At 40.4% G+C, this 19,234-nt stretch overlaps 2 long non-coding RNA genes across 2 annotated transcripts; both read left to right on the top strand.

Annotated features, from left to right (window-relative positions):
• Positions 1-1,275: 1,275 nt before the first annotated feature.
• On the top strand, positions 1,276-2,964 carry LOC116374702 (uncharacterized). The gene is made up of 2 exons (XR_004210655.1): positions 1,276-1,538; positions 2,056-2,964. It is a non-coding gene; the product is annotated as an uncharacterized LOC116374702 (long non-coding RNA).
• A 13,583-nt stretch (positions 2,965-16,547) lies between these two features.
• Positions 16,548-19,012, top strand: LOC109894613 (uncharacterized). The gene is made up of 2 exons (XR_002255892.2): positions 16,548-16,800; positions 17,514-19,012. It is a non-coding gene; the product is annotated as an uncharacterized LOC109894613 (long non-coding RNA).
• The last annotated feature ends 222 nt before the right edge of the window (positions 19,013-19,234 follow it).

The raw sequence follows: 19,234 nt of genomic DNA, 5'->3' as shown, positions 1-19,234 counted from the left end.
TCCACACATGCCACCCTGTCTGCGTCGCACCAAACGACAAGCATCGCAAACACCGGGAATCTTCCCCTTCAGTTGGTCAGCTTTCACATTTACCGCTACCCCAGTAATGACTCATTTCAATGGCGCCCTATTTTTTGAGAGCAAAACAATTCACATCTCTTGCCCCCTTTCATTTAACACAGAGCGCCTGCTCCCTCTGACCAGCAGAAATACATACACATTTTCACAATACAACTTTTGGTTAGCCTCACCAATTCCACAGCCACCAACTCTGTTTTTATTGACCCTGAAACCTCAAATGGATCGGCCAATAGGCAAGGGTCCACTTTTTCCAAAAACTTCACAGACTAATCTTTATCCTGACCCTCCGTGCAAGCCTCGGGCCCCGACAACTTCCTCACACCTACCACCTCCAATACTTCGCCCTCACTCACTTCTCCTCCTGTCCAACTCTCTCTGCTTAAACTTTCTACCATTCTTCTTTAACAAACCATCTTTTTCCCCATCATTTAACTGACCCAAGCTCACCCTCTTCCTCCCTCTCTCTCTCTCTCTCTTAGACCTCTGACTCTCTTTTTCCCTCCATTCCTCCTCCATATTCCAAGTATAACTCTCCTTGTGATAATACTGCACTTCTCCTGACAAACATCTTGTTCTTGCATTGTCAAGGGACGCCATTTAACCGGCTGTCACAATCTCCATACAATCAGCACGAACCCCTCGGAATGTAGCTCTCAACAGTGCATCGAACATGTAAAGGCCAAATTAGTTGTCATTGTGGTAGATAGTTTATATTTACCGCTACACCTGTTTTTGTGTAAAACATTTATTTGACGTTTTATCATCAGGCTATAACATAATAGCCAATATTTTCAACATCATAAACTACCTATAGGCCTAGTGTAGAAAATGCCCCCATTATGTTCAGGGAGGACAACAGGTGATAAACTCAGAGGAGAGATCATAATAGTATCAAGCTCTTCAAATTATAAACTTGTGAATTAATAGGCATATTCACTGACCATGATATATAGGCCTAAAAAAAGACAGTGATTAAAAACACAAAGGTTATTATTTGAATTGCTGACAGTAAATCAAAGACGCTGTAAAGCACGTGTCAACCTCATTCCAGGATGGGGCCGAGTATCTGCGGTTCGCCCCTCCCTTGTATTTGATTGATGAAATAAAGTCGCTACACTAATTAGCAAGGAACTCCCCTCACCTGGTTGTCTATGTCCTAATTGAAAGGCCAGGACCATGTTTTATGGGAGGCTTAGGGTAAATTGTAGGTTTCCATTGGAGGGGCAAACTAGACAGGTGGTTATGGGGACGAGCCCTGTTGACCTGAAGTCACAATCAGTGGGGGTATAAAATCCCCTGGATTTACACTCTACTCATTTACCGTGAGTGGGGAAAATAGCCATAGACAGAAAGGTTACGCTACTCACCTAATTGAGGCTAAGAAAGAACCTGACAACATGACTAAAATGGTATTCACTTACATTGGCTTCCTTCTCCTTGCCATGCAGTTATCACAAGTAAGATACTTTTTTTCTGAAATTATTTGCAATGTTTGATTTGTGAAATATACACACTTTATTTAATTACACTGACGTTAGGCCTACCCAACATTCTGGGGAGTAGGCTAGGTATTCTGAAAGGTCAAATGGCATAGGCTATTGCATATAGTTTACAAATAGACGCGTTCTCAGTGACACGCTAATGATGACGTGGATAATTGGCCTCGGGTGTTTCCAGTGTGACTATAATGTTTAATCTAACGTGCCTTTAATAATGAGACGAGCGCAATGTCAAACGGTAATGCCTTCAGATACTGAATCCAAGATAAAGGTAATTTATGGGGAAAACTGCCTCTTTCATAAGGTGATGGCACGTAATTGTAAGTTCTCAATTAAACATATTGCCTGCCATAGGGTAACTTCACACTTTTTTGCGTTAAATTTGTCGGACGAAAGTGATTTAAATTGGGAAAATGTTTTTTTTTCTATACGTGAAGTTTGTTGCCACTGACGCACCCCTATGCTCATGTTTCAGGTCTTCTCACAAAACATTAGGCGTAGGCCTACAACAAGGTCCCCGGCGATGACTGTGAACACTACCAAAGTTGACGGCGGCGCACGTTCCAATATGACCAAGGTACCCGATGTTGTCACTACCACCAACATCACCATTCCCAAAGGAGCCTGCGTGTCCTTGCAGTCCAGTGCGTTGACGCTGCTCATTCTCATGTTGGCGGGTTCGCTCCTACAGGGCCGCTTATAGAGGGTTCATCTGCACTAAACGCACTGCCACGAATACAATCAGTGGAACAGAACACCTTTCTACTGATGGGAATTATTTGGATCACACCTCCCGGGCTATTTCAACCCAGTATAGGTAGGCATACACTCCCTGCTTACTGGCCCTATGGTGTGGTACCCTCAATGGCAGCAGGCCATGAGGATGTACTGAAATCTGCTTTTTGACTCTGTTGGTTCCAGTGTCCAGACAGCAGGCTGTCGTTTTGGACTGTTTTGTAACTTCCAAAGCTAAATGTTTGCTGTGCCTGGGAAATCAACTGCATATAATGTTGGTTGAGATGAGTTCTGTAATTAATGTAACCTATATTTTGTCTTCTCTGGCACTTGAGTCCAAGCTCCAACCTGGGTTTGAACCAGTGACCATCTGAACACAACTGCCGCTCACTGTTAACCAGCTAGTCACTTCACACCTGTTACACTTGCTATTTCTACTCCTGAAACTGCAATGTATACTTTGTCAAAGGCTTGAAATACTCTTGTGATTTGTAGAATAGCTACATTTTATGTTAAGTTCTCGACTTTTGATTTTAACTTAAGCGGTGATGTAATATGCTTAGATTTATTTTGTATTGCCAGATTTAATAAAGCTATGACATTTACAATTAATATTCAATGTTGTACAATAAAACAAATAACACTACTACCTGTCAATTCTGAAACTTGTTTACTGTCAAATGGAAATCCATACTTTAGCATGGTGTCGAAATAAGACTTGAGCACTTTTTCCCATCAACTAAAATTACTTTTTGGTCTTTGGCTGGCTGTGAGATTCTTGTGGCTGATGGCTCAAGCTTTATTTTCATGACCCTTTGACCGTAGGCCTACATAAAGGCTGCTACGCAACATGGCCAGAAGTATGTAGACAAACCTTCAAATTGGTCTATTGGCTAGTTCAGCCACCGTGCATGCAGTCTTACTAAAACAACTTAGCAGCAGAATGACCTGTACTGAAGAGCTCAGTGACTTTGAATGTGGCACTGTCCTCAGATACCACCTTGCCGATAAGTATTAATTTTCTTTCCTACTATAGCTGCCCTGATTAAGTGTTATGGTGGCGCTATAATGTCTAAAAGCAACAATGGCTCAGTGTTAGGCCACACAGAATGGGATTTCTACACGCCACACAGAATGGGATTTCTACACGCCACACGGCGTGTAGAAATAATCTCCGTTTCACTAGGGTTCCAAAATTGAATTTTCAATTATTCGGGAAACGAGAAGTTGTAGACTAAAGGCAATTTATAAATAAAGGATGACCCTTAATCTACTGAAGAACCATTTTGGCTTTAAGTATTATGCATGAGTGTAGCTTTTAGTGAGGTTTAAAGCATTCATATTTAATTTTAGCCCCCAACACATAAATAGGCACATTTAATTTTGTCCAAATAAAACATTTTTTTGCTCATGATTAAAAAAGGAGTCTGGGGTAGGCAGCACCATTAAGTAAACTGTTATAGGACAAAAGTTCATAAATGTGATTTCCCCCCCCCCCCCCCCCCCCATTAATAGACAAGTCGTACTTTATCAAATACCTCTCCATGGTTGCAGAATCATATACATTTTTGCAAACTTTCTATTGAAATTGATTATGGTAAGTTCATTATTTTTTGAGATTTGAATACCAAGTCTACTTCAGCACCCATTTCATTGGTAAATGCTGTCTTAACGAACCAATATGTACTCTTCTCATTAGGTTTTAGTCCAGAAAGGCTAGAAAAGTTATCAAGATCTTCCATGAGACTGTGCAGGGATCCAGTTTGAGGACTTAAGAACACTTGAGTCATCGGCATACATTGACATTTGTTTTTATCACCTGGATTTTTAACCCCTTAATGTTCTTGTTGGATCACATTTGAATGGCTAGCATTTCAATGGCCATAAATATATATGGAGTCAACAGACAACCTTGTTTTACTCCTTTTAAAAGCTCAATACTTAGAAGTAACCATTATATACTATTTTACATCTGGGGTTGCTGTACATAACTTTAACCCATTTGTATAAGAGATTCAACAAAATGAAAGTAATCCAGGCATATATATACATTCTAGTCGTACTTTATCAAACACCTTTTCAAAATCTCCTTTGAAGACCAGGCCTGGTATCTTTGTTTCATAATCTTCAATTGTTTCAAGTAATTGTTGAATATTACAGTTGAAGTCGGAAGTTTACATACTCTTAGGATGGAGTCATTAAAACTTGTTTTTCAACCACTCCACAAATTTCTTGTTAACAAACTATAGTTTGTTTTGGCAAGTCGGTTAGGACATCTACATTGTGCATGACACAAGTAATTTTTCCAACAATTGTTTACAGACAGATTATTTAACTTAATTCACTGTATCACAATTCCATTGGGTCAGAAGTCTACATATAATAAGTTGAACAGCTTGGGAAATTCCAGAAAATTTTGTCATGGCTTTAGATGCTTCTGATAGGCTAATTGACATTATTTAGGTCAATTGGAGGTGTACCTGTGGATGTATTTCAAGGCCTACCTTCAAACTCAGTGCCTCTTTGCTTGACATCATGGGAAAATCAAAAGAAATCAGCCAAGGCCTCAGACATCTTTTTGTAGACCCCCATGGGACACCACCATGGGACCACGCAGCCGTCATACAGCTCAGGAAGGAGACGCGTTCAGTCTCCTAGAGATGAACGTACCCCACAGGTACACCCCCAAAATGACTTAACGACAACAAAGTCAAGGTATTGGAGTGGCCAAAGCCCTGACCTCAATCACATAGAAAATGTGTGGGCAGAACTGAAAAAGCGTGTGCGAGCAAGGAGGCCTACAAACCTGACTGAGTTACACCAGCTCTGTCAGGAGGAATGGGCCAAAATTCACCCATCTTATTGTGGGAAGCTTGTGGAAGGTTATCTGTAACATTTGACCCAAGTTAAACAATTTAAAGGCAATGCTACCAAATACTAATTGAGTGTATGTAAACTTCTGACCCACTGGGAATGTGCTGAAATAAATAAAAGCTGAAATAAATAATTCTCGCTACTATTATTCTGACATTTCACATTCTTAAAATAAAGTGGTGATCCTAACCAACCTAAAACGGAATATTTTGTAGGATTAAATATCAGGAATTGTGAAAAACTGAGTTTAAATGTATTTGGCTAAGGTGTATGTAAACTTAAACTTTATCTCCAGTATATCGTCCACGTAAAAAACGTGTCTGATCAGGACGAACAATATCTGGGAAAACCACTTTTTTTCTATGTGCTATGCATTTTGCCAGGATTTTTACATCACATTATAAGAGGCCTCCAGTTCTTTTAAATGGACTGGATCTTTATACTACTACCTGTGTAATGTTTTAGTAGTAATGAAATCAGACCTTGATGAATACCTGAAAGTCTGCTATTTTTGTAGGTGTAATTAAAACATGCCAATAATGGATCTTTGAGTACATAAAAAAAGGTCTGATATACCTATACTCATATACCATCAAGCCCTCGTGTTTTTCCAGACTGAAAATATTTTATTGCCTCAAAGTTCCTCTTCTATGAGTTGGCCTTCATACAGGTCTTTCTGTAAAGTTGTTAATTTTACATTATTATTATTATTATTAGGTAAGATATCCTTAAGTTATCATCATTCTGTGGATATAGAGGAAACTGAAAAGAGAACATGTTTAATATTTTGCTTCCTCTTTCAAAATATGATTTGAATCATGGATGACTATTTGCAACGCATTTCAGCATATTTTTGGTAGCATTTCTATGTTAAATTCAATAAACATTTTGTGCATTTTTCCACCCTGTTGTAAGTCAGGTCCTCACCAGACATCACCGGCAACAACGTTGCCTATGGGCACAAACCCACCGTCCCTGGACCAGACAGGACTGGCAAAAAGTGCTCTTCACTCGTTACACCGAGGCCTGTACTCTGGAGCGGGATCGATTTGGAGGTGGAGTGTCTGTCATGGTCTGAGGCGGTGTGTCACAGCATCATCGGACTGAGCTTGTTATCATTGCAGGCAATCTCAATGCTGTGCGTTAAAGGGAAGATTCTTCTCCCTCATGTGGTACCCTTCCTGCAGGCTCATCCTGACATGACCCTCCAGCATGACAATGCCACGAACCATACTGCTCGTTCTGTGCGTGATTTCCTGCAAGACAGGAATGTCAGTGTTCTGCCATAGCCAACGAAGAGCCCGGATGTCAATCCCATTGAGCACGTCTGGGACCTGTTGGATCGAGGGTGAGGGCAAGGGCCATTCCCCCCAGAAATGTCCAGGAACTTGCAGGTGCCTTGGTGGAAGAGTGGGGTAACATCTCACAGCAAGAACTGGCAAATCTTGTGCAGTCCATGAGAAGGAGATGCACTGCAGTACTTAATGCAGCTGGTGGCCACACCAGATACTGATTGTTACTTTTGATTTTGACCCCCCTTTTGTTCCGGGACACATTATTCAATTTCTGTTAGTCATATGTCTGTGGAACTTGTTCAGTTTATGTCTCAGTTGTTGAGTCTTATGTTCATACAAATATTTACACATGTTAAGTTTGCTGAAAATAAGAGTGAGAGCAGGTTTCTTTTTTTGCTGAATTTATAATCTGGACTGTTACTTTTTCTATAGCAAAGAAAACAAGTGGTAGCATATGTGACATGATTCAGGAAACTTGGCGTATGTCGCTTGTCACGACTTCATAAGAGAGCTTTTCGAAAGTAAATCTTTTTTTCAAAATGTGTTTTTTTGACAGAAATGCTTTCTAGAACATGTGAACTTTCATGTGCCTTAATATCAAACTTGTATGTTATCTGTAAATAGGAATAAATTACAAGCAGAGTTGGTTTCGCCACAGAGAAAGGGATCAACCTTCCCGCTAGCCATGATTGGCTGAGAATGAGTGGGTTGGACATGCTGAGAGATGAGTTTGGATTGGTCTGTGGTGTTGCATCTTGTGTCTATAAAATGAGCTGCTCGTAATGCGTAGATAATCCTTTCTACTGCAGTTTTTTCGAAAGATATAACGTTAGCCATAGAGAACTGCAAATATGTTGCTTCTGCTCTCAATAACATTGCTACCCTGAATGTATCAGGCACTATTGACAAAAGTTAGTTGGAAAAAGTTGTGATGCACTACTTTCTGGAGGACGATCATGCCATGATGACTCTCTCTTACTCTGAAAATGAATCAGACGATGAGGAAATCCCTGATTTAGGTAAAAACGTTACATGTCTAAACAAAAGACACAAAGTTAAAGCTTGCTGTTAGCTAGCTAACGTTAGCTGAGGTTAGACGGCTGGCTTGCTAACGTTACTCTTATGGATTGGGATTTGAGTTCATTTTTTAGCTAGCTAATGTTAAATGTCTAAACAAAAAGACTCCAGGTGAAAGCTTGCTGTTAGCTAGCTAACATTAGCGGAGGTTAGATAGCTGGCTTGCTAACGTTACTCTATTGATTGGGATTTTATTTCTTTTTTTTATTTAGGTAATGTTAAAATGACATGTCTAAATAAAAGACCCCAAGCTAAGGCTTGCTGGTTACACCTGAAGTATGAGGACTTGCTGCGAGTGGTGAATTTCATCAACAACTATGCAGAGGACAATGCAGTAATATTACGAGGATGCCACCCAGGACACAAACACCTAAGACAGGGAATTTTTACTAGGATTAAATGTCAGAAATGGTGAAACTGAGTTTAAATGTATTTGGCTAAGATGTAAGACTTCAGTTGAAGTCGGAAGTTTACATACACATTAGCCAAATACAATTAAACTCAGTTTTTCACAAAATCCCTATCTTAGGTCAGTTAGGATCACCACTTTATTTTAAGAATGTGAAATGTCAGAATAATAGTAGAGAGAATGAGTTATTTCAGTTTTGAATTCTATCATCACATTCCCAGTGTTTCAGAAGTTTACATACACTCAATTAGTATTTAGTAGCATTGCCTTTAAATTGTTTAACTTGGGTCAAACGTTTCGGGTAGCCTTCCACAAGCTTCCCACAATAAGTTGGGTGAATTTTGGCCCATTCCTCCTGACAGAGCTGGAGTAACTGAGTCAGGTTTGTAGGCCTCCTCCTTTTCAATTCTGCCCACAAATGTTCCATAGGTTTGAGGTCAGGGCTTTGTGATGGCCACTCCAATACCTTGACTTTGTTGTCCTTAAGCCATTTTGCCACAACTTTGGAAGTATGCTTGGGGTCATTATCCATTTGGAAGATCCATTTGCGACCAAGCTTTAACTTCCTGACTGATGTCTTGAGATGTTGCTTCAGTCTATCCACATAATTTTCCTACCTCATGAAGCCATCTATTTTGTGAAGTGCACCAGTCCCTCCTGCAGCAAAACACCTCCACAACATGATGCTGCCACCGCCGTGCTTCACGGTTGGGATGGTGTTCTTCGGCTTGCAAGTCTCCCCTTTTTTACTCCAAACATAACGATGATCATTATGGCCAAACAGTTATATTTTTGCGTCATCAGACCAGAGGACATTTCTCCAAAAAGCGTGATCTTTGTCCCCATGTGCAGTTGCAAACCGTAGTCTGGCTTTTTTTATGGCAGGTTTGGAGAAGTTGCTTCTTCCTTGCTGAGTGGCCTTTCAGGTTATGTCGATATAGGACTCATTTTACTGTGGATATAGGTACTTTTGTACCAGTTTCCTCCAGCATCTTCACAAGGTCCTTTGCTGCTGTTCTGGGATTTATTTGCACTTTTCACACCAAAGTACATTCATCTCTAGGAGACAGAACGCGTCTCCTTCCTGAGCGGTCTGATGGCTGCGTGGTCCCATGGTGTTTATCCTTGCATACTACTGTTTGTACAGATGAACATGGTACCTTCAGGCATTTGGAAATTGCTCCCAAGGATTAACCAGACTTGTGGAGGTCCACAATTTTTTTTTCCGAGGTCTTGGCTGATTTCTTTTGATTTTCCCATGATGTCAAACGAAGAGGCACCGAGTTTGAAGGTAGGCCTTGAAATACATCCACAGGTACACCTCCAATTGACCTCCAATTAGTCTAGCAGAAGCTTCTAAAGCCATGACATCATTTTTTGGAATTCTCCAAGCTGTTTAAAGGCACGGTCAACTTAGTGTATTTAAACATCTGACCCACTGGAATTGTGATACAGGGATATATAAGTGAAATAATCTGTCTGTAAACAATTTTTGGAAAAATGACTTGTGTCATGCACAAAGTAGATGTCCTAACCAACTTGCCAAAACTATAGTTTGTTAACAAGACATTTGTGGAGTCGTTGAAAAACAAGTTTTAATGACTCCAACTTAAGCGTATGTAAACTTCCAACTTCAACTGTACTTGATGAAGGCATGTCATCCAGCAAAGGCAGCACAGTCATCAACTACATGCACCATTTATTCACCAACTGCGGAGTTGGGGAAACACGTGTACATCTGCATTGTGATAACTGTAGTGGCCAAAACAAGAACAAGTTTGTGCTCTGGTATTGTCTGGCGGACCATGCACAAGCTCCACCACAGTCTGGACCTTCACTTCCTGATCACAGGCCACACCAAGTTTGCCCCCGACTGGTGCTTCGGGCTCATCAAGCAGTACTTTAGAAAGACCAGAGTGAACACTTTGTCTGAGATTGCTGGTGTTGTGAAGGACAGCACTGTGACAGGGGTCAACATCCCACAGCTGGTTGGACTGGAGGATGGTACAGTGCTGTTGGAAAGCTATGGCTTGCAACAACACTTGACTCCGTACTTCAGGCCACTGCCACAGACCAGCAGACCAGCACTTCAGGTGAATATCGTTTTCATTGCATTGTATGAGGTTATTCTTATCTTAACTTGGGAGGTGAATTGATGTTGTGCAAGGTTGTAATGTGTTCTCATTTTTTATTTTTTAGTTATTTCCTGTTTTACAGCTTCAATGCTCTGGAGCCTGGTGGTGTTGTCGCCAAGGAGCATTCAGACTCAGTCGGGACCAGGTTTCAGCTGCTGCGCAATGCTGACATCCTTCGTCCCTGAGATGGTCTGCCTTTTCATGCACCATCTGGACTGGACACAGCTAGACAAACTTGTCTTTTTGAGAAGATCAAGGAGACATCACATGACCAGCACCAAAGTCAAGGGTAGGGCAGAAACAGGCTCCCCGAATATAGATTCCCTTGTTCATTTGTGGTTCGGACAGAACAGTCTTCAGTACTATCTGCAGTGCCTCTATTCACATGACTACTAACACACGTTGCTGCTACTATTCATTTTTATCGCACTGCTCAGCCACTTTACCCCTGATTGTATGCATTTAACTACCTCATTTATCACTGATATTGTTCTTGAACATACTGTATATTTTAGTTACATTGACACTATCTATTTCTGATGTTGCTACTATGCAAGTAACCATTTGGCTGTACCATTTACACCTTCTGTAGAGACCATCCACTTAGCAAGACAGCAAAATATTGATATATATAAAATGAACATTGATATGTGTGATCGTAACATGATTTTGTGACATACCACAACAATATAATGTGACTGTATCCACCGCATAAATATATGGGGCATGCATCTGTTTATGTACTGTACATGTGCACCTTATGCAGGTTTCAACTCAGGATGCATGGCCTTAACTTATGTATGGATTACTATGTGATAAGTGCATGTGTAACAGTATATAAAGTATGCTAATGTACTGGTGTGAACGCATTTGGGCAGTGGGGTAAAAGTACTTAATTAGTACTTTAAAATATTTTTACTTAAGTCGTTTTTTGTGGTGTCTGTACATTACTTTACTATTTATATTTTTGGCAACTTTTACATCACTACATTCGTAAAGAAAATAATGTACTTTTTACTCGATACATTTTCCTGGACACCCAAAAGTACTCGTTACATTTTGACAGGAAAATTGTCCAATCCACACACATCCACATCAAGAGAACATCCCTACTGCATCTGATCTGGCAGACTCACTAAACACAAATGCTTTGTTTGTAAATGATGTCTGGATTTTGGAGTGTGCCCCTGGCTATCCGTCAATTAAAAAATATATATACAAAAAAAAGAATACAATTGTGCCGTCTGGTTTAATATAAGGCATTTGAAATGATTTGTACTTTTACTCAAGTATGACCATTTAGTATTTTTTCCACCACTGGATGTGGCTGGTGGTTATAGCATTTCTTTCACACAACCCATCAATTTAGACAAGTGTGTCTGGGTAAGTGTCATCTAACATTTATAACATATTTTTATCTGGACACTTTCTGTCTTTCTGTTTACCTGGAAGTGCTCCTTATTGTAGGCTACTACCAATTTCAGTCTTAATATTTACTACACTACTCACTGTTTAGCACATGACCTTTTTTTGGGGGGGGGCTGGCTTAAGAGTGTGTGAACAATGCTGAATGGGTGTAGACAAAGGAGAGCTCATCAGTAGATACCTAAACTTTCAAGGGCCCTTTTCTCAAAAGTGAGTTTACAAGTTTATCAACTTTCAAAGCAGAATTACTTTCCCATTGTTCCTCAAAATGCAGTGTATAACATGCAATTTCTTAGGTCTGAGTCTCTGCTTTTATCCAATGTTAAAAATGTCAAATTTAGCTTCATAAGACTGATTTGAGCTGGTCAGTCACATATGCTTTTTGCCCGTCTCTATAACAAGGGTTAGGTCTATATCCTCACATACCCCTCAAATCCAACCCTGCTTTTCACCAAAATAAATCTCCACAGAAATGTATAGCCAAAGGATTGCATGGTGACTGATTGTGTCAATCCGGTGAAGTGGGGAAAAAACGAGGTCAAATCATGACATCAGGTATGAGAAAGATGCCAGAGTTTCTGAGTTGGAATAGTTGGATGAGCGTTCAAAACAAAAAATCCCAGTCTGAGCTCCCTTTTATCCAGAGTTCTCAGTTGTCTTGAACGCACTGTCGGAAGTCAGAGATGACCGACTTCCAAGTTGTTTTGAAGGCTCCACTAGAGACTACCTCTTGTTTCTGAATAGGGCTACCTCCAACAAATAAGCCCTTGTGTCTGTATTGATGTGAGAAATAGGCATATCTACACAGTAATGGTGGCTGGCTGCGATATCAACTAGCCTAATAAATTTGTACTGAGGTGATAGCCCAATTTTAGCTAAAATGACAAATTAAATTCATTAGATTACTCTGGCAATAAAAAATAGGTACAAAAATGTACATGTGGAAGTTTCAAATCAAATCACATTTTATTAGTCACACGTGCCGAATAGAACAGGTGTAGGTAGACCTTACAGTGAAACACTTACTTACGAGCCCCTAACCAACAATGCAGTAACATAAAAAAAAGAATAAGAATAAGAAATAAAAGTAACAAGTGATTAAAGAGCAGCAGTAAAATAACAATAGCGAGACTATATACAGGGGAGTACCGGTACAGGGTCATTGTGCAGGGGCACCGGTTAGTTGAGGTAATATGTACAGTGGGGCAAAAAAGTATTTAGTCAGCCACCAATTGTGCAAGTTCTCCCACTTAAAAAGATGAGAGGCCTGTAATTTTCATCATAGGTACACTTCAACTATGACAGACAAAATGAGGGAAAAAAATCCAGAAAATCACATTGTAGGATTTTTTATGAATTTATTTGCAAATTATGGTGGAAAATAAGTATTCACCATTTTCAATGCAACCTTGAAACATACAAATTAGGGGATTCTAGCAACTCCCAAAACTGTCTATAGAATTCAACTGACAGGCCATCAGGACCAGGTGATTTTCCTTTTTTCATTTAATTCAGAACCTCTAATTTCTTCTATTGACCCAGGTGAATCGGAAACTGAGTGGAAATCATCCTCAATCACAATCTTGTCGTAGCTAGCTAGCTAGCATGCCTGCCATCTTTTGTGAGGCTTGGATATTCCGTCTTCTGTTGTCTTTCTGTCGTGTTCTTCCCATTCAACTTGACAAAAACAAACTAAACTTGCCATATGTAGCTAAAACAAGTTATAGTTAGTTTCTTGCTACATTGATAGCCAATATTAGACTGTTAACCACCTAACCCTCAAAGTTGCTTGGACAATAGAGAAAATGCTCCCTTTCACAGTGACGCCATCTTGGCTCCCCCGAAAATGCCTTTATCGAGGTTATTTCCTTAACAGGGGATGTCAGTGGTCAGCATGTGGGAGAAGTCGGGGCTCAGGGATGATAGACACGTTACCCACTGGTAATTATGAGTTGTAGGGGCATTCAAGTGATTGGGCTAAATTTAATTAGATCTACAAGGATAATTGATTGATCTGCCAGTATTTTTTATTTAGAGATTCCGGTAAACTCTGTTGTTTTTCATGTTTTACCAATTATTATTATTATTCCCCATGGCAGCCAATTGTTTTTTCTTAAGAAAGAAAAAACATTTTTTTCTTAGTTTTCAGTTGGCTTTGGCCGAGACCACACCATTTTTCCTTTGCAGGGAGAAACATTGCTTTTGACCAAATATTTCACATTTATAATATTCCTGTTGCTATTGTTATATGTAAATACAAGTAATTTGTTTGTAGAGTGTTAACCTTCTTCACCAGTTCTCTTACCATTTTTACCATTATGTGATTAGCTTACCAGTTGGTGTATCGGTAGGCCTAATGTTAATTATCCTGAGAGGAATTATGGTCTGTTGTTTTTCTCTTACTATAAATTGTTATTGTTAATTATTTAAAGTAATAGTAATGTCAGCATCCACGATGGCAGATACAGCAGCCTCGGCGACTGGAGGGCTACATAGTCAACCACGCACGCACTCTAACAACATCTTCAAGGGGACATGCCCAACGAGGTGAGGGTGAGCCCTCCCCAACAGGTCATCTTTAGGCAAGCCACGCCACCAAAGAAGAAGACCTGGAAGAGGATTCTGATGAAGATGAAGGGGATCATCACCAACCTCAACAAAGTGAACTGTTGCAAAATCAGCAAAATGCAGAGAGCGCTGAGTCTGAGAGCTCAGATGAGGATTCTTATCCAGTAGTCATCAACAGGCCACGTAGGGATGAAGAGAGCCGACAGATTAGCACACAGCTAGTATCAGATAATATTGAGAAACGTGGTCTGACTGATAGAAACTTCACTGTGAAGGAGTGCCAGCCAGTCCTCAGGGAGAGCCCAGAGAGGAGGGGGTAAATATGGAAACAGCTGAGGGCTCAGAGACTCAAATCATCTCATGATGAAGTGGACACTGATTCATTGGGGTCACCCATGACCTTGCCCCGCCGTTCAGCCTGGCAGAGGAGGCCCAGAGACATTCTAACCTATAACACTTTAAGGCTGCCAAGCTCTTATCAGGATACCAACTAGAGATGCTCAGATGTGTATATATTTTCTTGTTTACCTTTACTAATCCAAGTATGATAATATTTAGTGGGGGTTGCGTCTTTGCCCATAAAGGTAAACTGGGCATGTCTATATAGTTATATGGCTGTTAGCCCAGTTTTCCCTGGTGTTCTCAAGACCAGAACATAGATCCTCTGTGTTTGTTTTGAGGCCAGTGAAATGTTTGGGCCAACATTTCGTTTTTGCAGGGGGGTGTTTTAAGGGGCTTAATACAGTTGTATTCCAGCCACTAGGGGGTACTCTGGTGAAACCCATGGGTAATAAAGACATATAGTTTAAGTGAATTGGGGAGAGGAAGAAAAATGAACAAAAAGTGCTGTAAATTGCTGTTACTTGTGCTGGCATGATTAAAAGTAAAGTAAACAATACCTTTGGTGTTGTGGTTTATATTATAAGCTCATAGAAAGGGTAACACTAGCAAAACAGTCCTGTAGCGTAGCATTCACATCATCTGACCATTCTTCAATTCACTACTGAAGGGACATATGAATGAAATAGTATTGTGGTAAATAGTTTATATTTACCGGAAGAGGTCGATATAAGAGTATTTCTTTGTTGCCATTTATCAGGCAAATTATATTTTATTTTGAACATAATAAGCTAGACTACCTATAGGCCTACTATTGTAGAAAATGTCCCCATCACATTCAGGGAGGACAACCGTGATAAACTCTGAGGAGGAGAGACCATAATGGTATCAAGCTTTTCAAATTATAAACCTGTTATAATATTCACTGACCGTTAAATAAAAAATGCAGGCCATTTGTGTTACTGATGTCACAACCTAAGATGTAAAGGAAGAGGCCTAATGCGGCATTCATAATCAAGTGTGAATGTGGTAATTACCAGTTGTGAAGTCGTAGACACCAGTTGGATGCATTCACATGCTTTGAATTCGTTTGGCTAATGGCCAATAAACTGTGTCAACCATAAACTAAAAGTAGGCTGCAGCTATCATAATCGCAAACCAATTATAGTTACATTTATCAAGGTAATTTCCTAAGTACATGGCATCAGAGGTCTGCATGTGGAAGAAATTGGAGCTCAGGGAATTATAGACAAGTTTCCACTTGTAATTACAAGTTGGAGGGGCGTTCATGTGGATTCCCACTTGGTTATGAATGCAGCATCAGTGGTGTGGTTTATGGGAGGTTTCAAATAAACTCATAAAGTTAAATAGACATCCCATCATTGTCCCATTCTGGCATCTGTGAAAGCACAGGCAGCACCATTGAGGCCATCTCCATTTTGAATTAGTCAATGTTCTTAAACTACTACTTCTGAGTTGGCAAGCAAACATAAAGGGTGCGTACTGCCACCAGGAGTGTGATGTTTGAACAAAAAGCCAAGGTTGGCGATATACTGCCGCCTGCAGTTATGTAATGTTTGCTCATGAAATCAAATCCAATTTTATTGGTCACATACACATATTTAGCAGATGTTATTGTGGGTGTAGTGAAACGCTTGTGTTCCTAGCTCCAACAGTGCAGTAATATCTAACAATTCACAACAACACACACAAATCTAAAGAATTCACAACAACACACACAAATCAAAAGAATAGAGTTGAGAAATATATAAATATTAGGATGAGCAATGTTGGAGTGGCGTTAACTGAAATACAGTAGAATATAATAAATACACATGAAATTAGCAAAGCAGTATGTAAACATTATTAAAGTGACTAGTGTTCCATTATTAAGTGACCAGTGATTCCATGTCTATAGGGCAGCAGCCTCTAAGGTGCAGGGTTGAGTAACCAGGTGGTAGCCGGCGAGTGATGAGTGTAATTTATTGGCTGATCCCGCCTGCCGACCTGTATAGAATTATGTGATCCCTTCCATAACCTATAGGATGTCCCTCCCAGTTGACTACTTAAAAATGGTGAAAGTCCTCAATAGCGCTTGGGGGACTAGAGTCCTCTATCTATCTCTATGGATAGGGGGACAGGGAGACTGGATAGGCAGTTGGTTTTGGGGATTCGCACTGTTGACCCGACGTCACAATCGGTGGGGGTTATAAAAATCCCCTGAATTTATACTGCAGTCATTCGCAGTGAGAAAAGCCATAGACAAAGCAGTCACACCGTACATAATTGGAACAGAGACAGCCAACAAAATGACGACCGTTTACATTGGATTCCTTCTCCTTGCCATGCTTTTTTCATCACAGGTAAGAGTGTTTCTTCTAACAAAACTCGTTGCATGTTTGATTTTAAGTCTACTCAGTTTTCATTAGGATAACGTTACCTACCTACCCATTCTGGAAAGTAAAGGCATTTCAACAGGTGCAACATTCAAAATGGCTATTCCGTTTTTTACGGTTTCAATCTAAATGTTGGATTTACTTAATGTATTTTCTCATTGACAAACTAATGATGGCGCGGGTAATTGGCCTCCAGATGTTTTCAGTTAGTCATTTAGAATATTTGGCGATCTAGTGTGCCATAATTTGAGTCAAGAGACATGACACCGTAATGCCTCCTTTCAGATAGTCTTGACGTGAATTGACTTCAGATAGGTTTATGTAATTTGAGAGCGACTATTTTTCTCTCCCCTGCGAAATTCAACTGCAGGATATTGTCCGTCACCCTATAGGCCTAGACTAGGGAAACGCATTTCCCAAAAGGTGATGCCACTCAACACCAATAACATGCGTATTAATTTAAATACATTATGTTAAAACATATTGCCATAGGATTGTCTTATGCCACACCCATTTCTGTGTGCCTAAATCTAAACTTTGTGTTTTTGCTCTTTGAAATGAGTTGGATGGAAGTGATTAGATGTATTGTCCCTATTGTCAAATGTTTCAGATTAACTTTTTATGTTTCTCCCATCTGGCCAATGCCCAGTCAGTGACGTGCCCCTCTGCTCTTGTTTTAGGTACATGCGCAAAACACTACCACACCGTCCCTTCCTACGAATGTGACCAAAGCTGACTTCACGAGTTCCTGGATGCTCAACGTCAGTACCACGAACGTCAGTACCACGAACGTCAGTACCACGAACGTCAGTACCACGAACGTCAGTACCACGAACGTCAGTACCACGAACGTCAGTACCACGAACGTCAGTACCACGAACGTCTCCATTCCTCAAGGAGCCAGTGTGACCTTGCAGTCCAGTGCATTCACGCTCCTCATCCCTGTGGTGGGCTCGCTCCTACAGGGCTGCTTCTAGAGGGTTCATCTGCACTGAACAAAAGCCAAGACTAACATCGGCAGCCTAGATGTGCAAATGTTTTACAAAGAGCACATTAATTCTCGGAAGGTAGCCATTTGCGCACCTAAGCTGTGGGATTCGGTGGCACGGGCAAAAACACTTCTTTGTGCTCGCACCTCCTGGCTGCTTCAAACCGTAGGCCTACACTCTGCTCACTGGCCCCAAGCCCATGGCTTGGCAACAAGCTGTCTCACTGCAGAATGGGGCCATTTGTCCATATACCTTTTTGAGGTTTAGGCATTAATTCACAAATGGGTAAGGTTTGGGATAGGGTTAAGTCATTTAAAGTGCCTAGCACTGGGATTGAACACATGACTAATTAATGGTAATAGTGCTCACCGTTGCCCCTTGTGGCCAATTTTGAAGTAATCTCCTGACATCCTGCTTACCTGGAAAGATGTCTGATTTTGCAGTGGTTCTTTAGTGACCTGTCTGTTGCCTCCATGGAGGCAGGCCATGAGGCTCTATTAAACTCTATTCTTTGACTCAATATTGTGTAATTGCAGACCGCAATTCATGGGGTTTCTGGATATCAGGAGAAGCACATTGGTGCCTGCTTTTCCTGGTAAAACACCCTGAATTTGTCAGTTCTGGTGTTGAGACCGTTTCTTGACATTTGTTTACATGGCAGGTAAGGATAATTAACGTGGCCGGTTAGGTGACTTGGTGTGCCAGGTTAGGAGAATGAGGTAAAGGGTTAGCTTTAGATACTGTTGTCCCCAACGTGAACTACATGGCCACGGACCAGAGGTGCGCGTCAATGGGTGTAACTTGATTTCAAGTTACCTTTGCTTCACTTGGTCCCACTGTTCCTGATTTCAGACAGCAGAGTTTAACTTGTGTACATTTTGGCTGTGCCTGGGGAAATCATCAACTGTTTGAGGTGCATTGGAAAATAACAGCCTATATTTGTCTGATCTGTGGCACTTATGTCCTTAACAGTGCTATTCTTAATCCTGCAACTGCAATGGATACTTTGTCAGAGGCTTGATGTAGCCTACACTTGTGATGAACTTATTGAATTTTATATTGTAAACATGTGACTTATGTAAGTCAGTGATGCTTTTAGATCTCTTTGTATGTCAGGTTCAATAAAGCTTTGAAATGTATTTGTCATGATTAATATTTAATATCCTTGTAGAATAAAATATGACATTTAATATAACTGACTTATCCTGTCAATTCCAAAGCTTGGCATTCATTGGCTTTTCCGTCTGTCTTACAAATCCAATGCAGCAGGTCTTTCTCAAATGACTGGATAACAATTGTGTGCCTTACAGAGTTTTCTATTGGCTGCTTAGCAAAGGGCAATTTTTGCTCGAACTGTTGGGGAAAAATCTGTTAATGGGTCACCATAGAAATCCATGCAGTCTTCAAATGGC

The sequence above is a fragment of the Oncorhynchus kisutch genome, linkage group LG7 (assembly GCF_002021735.2).
Source record: "Oncorhynchus kisutch isolate 150728-3 linkage group LG7, Okis_V2, whole genome shotgun sequence".
Classification (NCBI taxonomy): domain Eukaryota; kingdom Metazoa; phylum Chordata; class Actinopteri; order Salmoniformes; family Salmonidae; genus Oncorhynchus; species Oncorhynchus kisutch.
This window is presented reverse-complemented; position numbering and strand designations above follow the sequence as displayed.